Raw genomic sequence first — 6036 nt, 5'->3', positions numbered from 1 at the left:
GCTTCAGGCTCTCTGCCTTTATTCCTGATGAAGGGCTTTTGCCCGAAACGTCGATTTTGCCTGTCCTCGGATGCTGCCTGAATTGCTGTGCTCTTCCAGCACCACTAATCCAGAATCTGGTTTCCAGCATCTGCAGTCATTGTTTTTACCTCCACTTACTCAACTGCTCACCATAACCCTCAATTACTTTACTGATCAAAAATCTGCCTATCTTTGCCTTAAAAACATTCAATGAGGCAGCCTCAAATGCTTTACAGGGCAGGGAACTCCATAGATTCACAACCCTTTAGGAAGAGAAGTTCTTCCTTAACTCAATCCTAAATCTGCTCTCCCTTATTTTGATGCTATGTCACCTAGTTCTAGTTTCACCTGCCAGTGGAAACCACCTCATTGCTTTTACCTTATCTATTTCCTTCATAATTTTATGTTTCTACAAGATCGCCCCACATTCTTCCAGTCCACTCAATCTCTCATGACCCAACCCCCTCAACTCCAGAATCAACCTAGTGAATCTCCTCTGAGAAAGTCTATAGCCTTAAAACTTGTCTTTAAACATTTAGACTAAAATGTAATGCTGAATTATAGAACACAGTTACTGCATAGAAAATAGACAGGCAAGAAGGCTCAGAAGAAGGGGGGAACTTAAGGAATGCAAAAAAGATAGGAACACCTTACAGACTGCCCCACTGTCAATTCTAACTAGTCAGATCTTGTGTCTTATTTGAATCACAAACTTGAAAAGAAGGCATGTTTAATTCGAGACTAATTATTAATTTTAAATACAACCTTGCAGTAACATTTCAGCCTCAGGTACAGAATGGTTCTGTGCTTAAGATAAAAGCAGAAATCTGCTCCCATCTTAAAATTATTCTAAGCCTTAAAATTATTCTAAGAGATTCTGACACAATCTATCAGGAAGCCATTTTATGGCCAAAGGTTTGCCCTCCTTGCTAAGAAGCCATTTCGTAAAACAATGATATCAGACATGGAAGCTGTGCAAGGTTACCTTATGACATCGAGGAGAAAGTGAGGACAGCAGCTGCTGGAGATCAGAGCTGAAAATGTGTTGCTGGAAAAGCGCAACAGATCAGGCAGCATCCAAGGAGGAGGAGAGTCGACGTTTCGGGCATGAGCCTTCCTGAAGAAGGGCTCATGCCAGAAACGCCGATTCTCCTGCTCCTTGGATGCTGCCTGACCTACCTTATGACATCTCCCACTTAATTTAGACTGGTATTTCTTTATAGGAACCTATCTTGCCAGCAGATGCCTAACTCAGCTGGATTTGTTCTTCCCATCTGATGGGTAGTTCTCGGCCTGGAGGAGTGATTGGTCAAGCACACACAGATCTGTCAATTAACTTTTCTTCCTTACGAATTATTGTCTTTCAGTGTTATCTGTCTAATTAAGAACATACAATTTTTTTGCAAACTTTTGTGTAAAGGAAGCCACTTTGTATCAGTACAACGGAGTAGCCTGACGGGGCACTTGAAGAGCTAGTACCCTACTCTCCTAGGTTATTAGAACCTAGTTAGTTTAGCTTATAGGTATCAGTGTAATGTCGTAACAGTGATGCTATTAGTGAATAAAGGGGATGACTAAAATTAAACTAAACTGTCTGTAAGAGGTTTTTATTCCAGACTTCCAAAGAGAACGATCTCCGGGATGAACCAAGGCTTTACAGGTCTGAGTCCATAAAGGGATTCCCTGTGCCGTCTCAAATCTGTACTTTAACACCTCTGCACCCCCTCCAATGCCAGTACATCCTTTCTCAAGTAAGGAGACCAAACTTATACACAGTACTCCAGGTGTGGCCTCACCAGCACCCTATACAGCTGCAGCATAACCTCCCTATTTTTAAACTCCATTTCTCTAGCAATGAAGAACAATTTTCTACTTGCCTTGATTACCTGTTGCACCTGCAAACCAACTTTTTTCATGCACAGGACACCCAAGTCCCACAGTCCAACTGCACAGTCCGCACATTAAACCACCTCAATTAGACTTCAGTTTGTAACTCACTCTCAGAAGTATATAAACTACTTGAACACCTTGATTAGATTCCAGACTGCAACTAATTCCCAATTATCTGTTATTCAATATGCAAACCACTCCAATCCCCTTGATTAGATTTCAGTCTGCAATTCACACCCAACTGTAACTCACTGCCACGTAATTGTTATTCTTTATGCAAGAGTGACCATGAATGTGTGCGTTTGTAAGTGTAAGAGTGCGTGTGAACAAGAGCATATGCTAGCATGTGAAAGTTTACAAGTACGAGTGTATGTTTAAGTGTCAGTATGTGTACACATATGGGTACTTCCACACAGTAGGGATTCTATGTGTGCGTGAACATACACATGGGTGCACACATGCATGAGTGTGGATGAGAGAGCATGGTTGAGTATGTGATTATGTGCATGTGACACCATGTCTGTGTGAATGCACCTGTCAGCATGTAAAAAAGACTCTGTATATGGGTGTCTCATTAGTGTTTGTGTGTGAGAATGAATATATGTATTTGCATGTAGGAGTGTGTATGTGAGAGACTGCATGAAAGTGAATAGTGTCAGTGAATGTGATTGCGTGAGAGTGATTCTGAGTGCATGCATAAGAAGAGATTGTGAAAGCAAGAGCGTAATGAGAATGAGTGAAAGGGATGAGCATATTAAGTATGAGTGTGAGTGTCTAAATCTGAATGAATGAGTTTGAGAGAGAATGTGTGGGCGTGCTTGCTGGTGTGACAGGAGTGTGAGCATATGTGAAATGAGTGGGTGTGTGTACATATTAGATTGCTCATGTGATTCAATAAGTGCATGAGTATGAGAGTTAATGTGTGCTTGCTTGTAGTGTGTTTAAGACAGATTGTGAATGTGAGTATGAGTTGCTTTGAGAGTGCCTGTGCATAAGTATATAAATGTGTTAGTATGTCATTGTTTAACTGAAGCGTTAATGTGAGCATGACTCTCAGATTGATGTTTAATTTTCATTTGATTTTCTGAGAAATCCTCTTCTAGTATTCTGCAAACGAAGTTTACAAAAGCCATCACTGAACAGAGCTGTGATAGGACACAAGGGGCTAGATATGGAACAAGGTCATGGCAACTGCAGAACATAACTGCCTTCTCCACCACTGTTCCTGTTTCATCCGTAAGTCATTGGGCCTGAATGACAAATGCAGTTTCATGGACAAGTTGTGGCCTTTCTGAAACTACTTCTTGGAATCTCAATCATTGGAAAAATAATTTGCTAAATAAAAAGGCAACTGCGCACGCGCCCCGCTGCACTGGGGGGGCTATTAAAAATGGCTACCGTTAACTCCAGCCTAACGCTGTGAGCTGCGGCCTCGCTCTGTGCAAACAACGGGACCGAAAAATCTATTTAGGAGTCCGAAACTTACAAAACATATTTATGAAGCCTTCCCGTTCATCAACCGGATCCATCGCTCCTTCAGGGCCGCTTCATTCTTACCGTTTGCGGATCCGAGGAAGAAAACTCCGCCCGTCACCTCCACAATCTCCGCGCATGCTCCATACATGGCATGACATCACGCCTGCGCACTATTGTTTGGGGATTTACCGCCCCGCTAAGAATGCTGGGTAACTGCCACTGAGGATTCAAAGTCTGGTGTCATTATCCACTTTGCTGCTGGAAGGTATAGGCAGAGGTCTGAAAGGCTCAGTAATAAATCTGGGATACACATTTTATGTAAAGCCGTCGCTAGAGTGAAATTGTATCAGCGGACCCAGGCACACCTTTGCACTGAAAACCCTTATTATGAATACCGTATCTACAAATGTAGCAGCATCCTGGGGATGATTACTGACTAGAAACTGTGTGGACCAGCCATATATATAATGGCTGCAAAAGTAAGTCGGAAGCTCAGATTTTTGCTGGCAAGTAAAGCACTTCCTGTCTCCCCAGTGCCTACCTTCTGCTCGTCCTGGTAAGTGCAGCTTCAACAAAACTTAAGAAGCTTGACACCATCCAAGACAAAATATGATTGCCAATCCATCCAACCCCTTTAGCAGTCATTCCCTTCATCATCAATGCACACTAGCAGCACAGTGTACACAGCACAAGGTTCATCCAAAACACTTTCTAAACCCAGAATTCCAACGAGCTAGAAAAGAAGTACAGCAGGTTCATCATAAGATCAGCATCTACATGTATCCCTCCAAGCATGCACCTTTTTAACTTGGAACGATATCCCCAGGGTGAAGGAAAGGTGTAGGGAATGGTGGATGAATAAAGAAATTGAGGTTTTGGTGAAGAAAAAGAAGGAAGCATATGATAAGTATAGACAGGAGAGATCCAGTGAATCCTTAGAAGTTACAAAGGCAGTAGGGGTATACTTAAGGAAATCAGGAGGGCAAAAAGGGGAGGAGAATGTCTATAGGAGAAAGTGAGGTCTGCAGATGCTGGAGATCAGAGCTGGAAATGTGTTGCTGGAAAAGCGCAGCAGGTCAGACAGCATCCAGGGAACAGGAGAATCGACGTTTCGGGCATAAGCCATTCTTCAGGAATGTCTATAGCCTTAAAACTTGTCTTTAAACATTTAGACTAAAATGTCATGCTGAATTATAGAACACATTTACTGCATTAGAAAATAGACAGGCAGGAAGGCTTAGAAAAAGGAGGGATCTCAAGGAATGAAGAAGATAGGGATATCTGGGCTCACCAAGTGATAACAGAATGCTGTAAGACAATTAAGAACATTTGCCTTAGCATTGATGAATCTGTGTGAACAGGACACCAAGTGATAACATTCACAGCCCTTCCCTTGTAATGACAGTGTTCGATTCTGACCCTGAAATGAAACTCAGTACTATCAAAAACTTTGTAATTAACGGTCAGATGCTGTTAATTATAATGGATTCTTTTACCCCTTGTAAATAGGGCAGACACAGAGAAAGACATCTTTGCTGTTACAAAACCCTGACTTGAGAGTTCAAAAGGACACGAGAGAGAGAGAGAGAGAGACCGACCATTTTAGTGTTGAGCTTGTTGGTGCCAGTAGAAAATTAACTCTTACTGCTTATCTGTTATGGATTGAATTTAATTGCATTTTGGGACTTTATGATGATATTAAGTAGCCATTACTGGTTATGAAATGCAAACTCTGTAAAATGTAATATTGATAAAGCTTTAATTTACTTGCTCTTTTTACAGACCATGACTGCCCCACTGTCAATTCTAATTAGTCAGATCTTATGTCTTATTTGAATTTGAATCACAAACTTGAAAAGAAGGCATGTTTAATTCAAGACTAATTAATCATTTTAAATACAGCCTGGCAGTAACATTTCAGCCTCAGGTACAGAATGATTCTGTGCTTAAGATAAAAAGCAGGAGTCTGCTCCCAGTTTAAAATTACTCTAAACCTAACATTGAAGAGATTCTGACACAATCTGTTGGGAAGCCATTTTATGGCCAAATGTTTGCCCTCCTTGCTAAGAAGCTATTTCGTAAAACAATTGTATCAGACATGTGAGCTGTGCAAAGTTACTTCATGAACTCTCCAATTAGCTCAGACTGGACCTCTTTATGATAGGAGTTTATCTCGCTAGCAAGGTGGGCATGTTTTTCCCACCTGATGGATAGCTGAAGGCCTGCAGGCGTGATTAGTCAAGTGCACACATATCTGTTAATTAACTTTTCTTCCTTATGAATTATTGTCTTTCACTGTTATCTGTCTAATTAAGAACATGCAATGTTTTTGTAGACTTTTGTATAAAGGAAGCCACTTTGTAGCAGTACATCGGAGTAGCCTGCAGGGATACTTAAAGAGCTGGTACCCTACTCTCCTAGTTTATTAGGCTATACTTAGTTTAGCTTATAGGTATTAGCAAGGTTTGTAGCTCAGGTTGAGGTTTAGGGTGTAGGTTTGCTCGCTAAGCTGTAGGTTTGCTATCCAGACATTTCTTTGTTGTGTCTTTTTGTGGCTAGCTGGTGTTCATGTATCCTGGTGGCTAACTTTCTTCCTGTTTGTCCTACGTAGTGTTTGTGGCAGTCCTTGCATGGAATTTTGTAGATGAC

The 6036-nt window shown here is 41.3% G+C and overlaps 1 protein-coding gene across 2 annotated transcripts in view; it reads right to left on the bottom strand.

The window, feature by feature from the left end:
* The window catches only part of LOC122543931 (zinc finger protein 239-like), a 27532-nt gene extending 23336 nt beyond the window's left edge, over nt 1-4196 (bottom strand). Inside the window, exon 1 of one of the 2 annotated variants that reach the window (XM_043682868.1) lies at nt 3398-4196. The gene's annotated coding sequence lies outside the window, so the exon portion shown is untranslated. The remainder of the gene's footprint in view (nt 1-3397) is intronic. The other variant, XM_043682867.1, reaches the window with a different exon arrangement.
* Nucleotides 4197-6036: the final 1840 nt, after the last annotated feature.

The sequence above is a fragment of the Chiloscyllium plagiosum genome, chromosome 45 (assembly GCF_004010195.1).
Source record: "Chiloscyllium plagiosum isolate BGI_BamShark_2017 chromosome 45, ASM401019v2, whole genome shotgun sequence".
Taxonomy (NCBI): Eukaryota; Metazoa; Chordata; class Chondrichthyes; order Orectolobiformes; family Hemiscylliidae; genus Chiloscyllium; species Chiloscyllium plagiosum.
The sequence above is the reverse complement of the archived record's forward strand: the minus strand, read 5'-3'. Positions and strand labels throughout refer to the sequence as shown.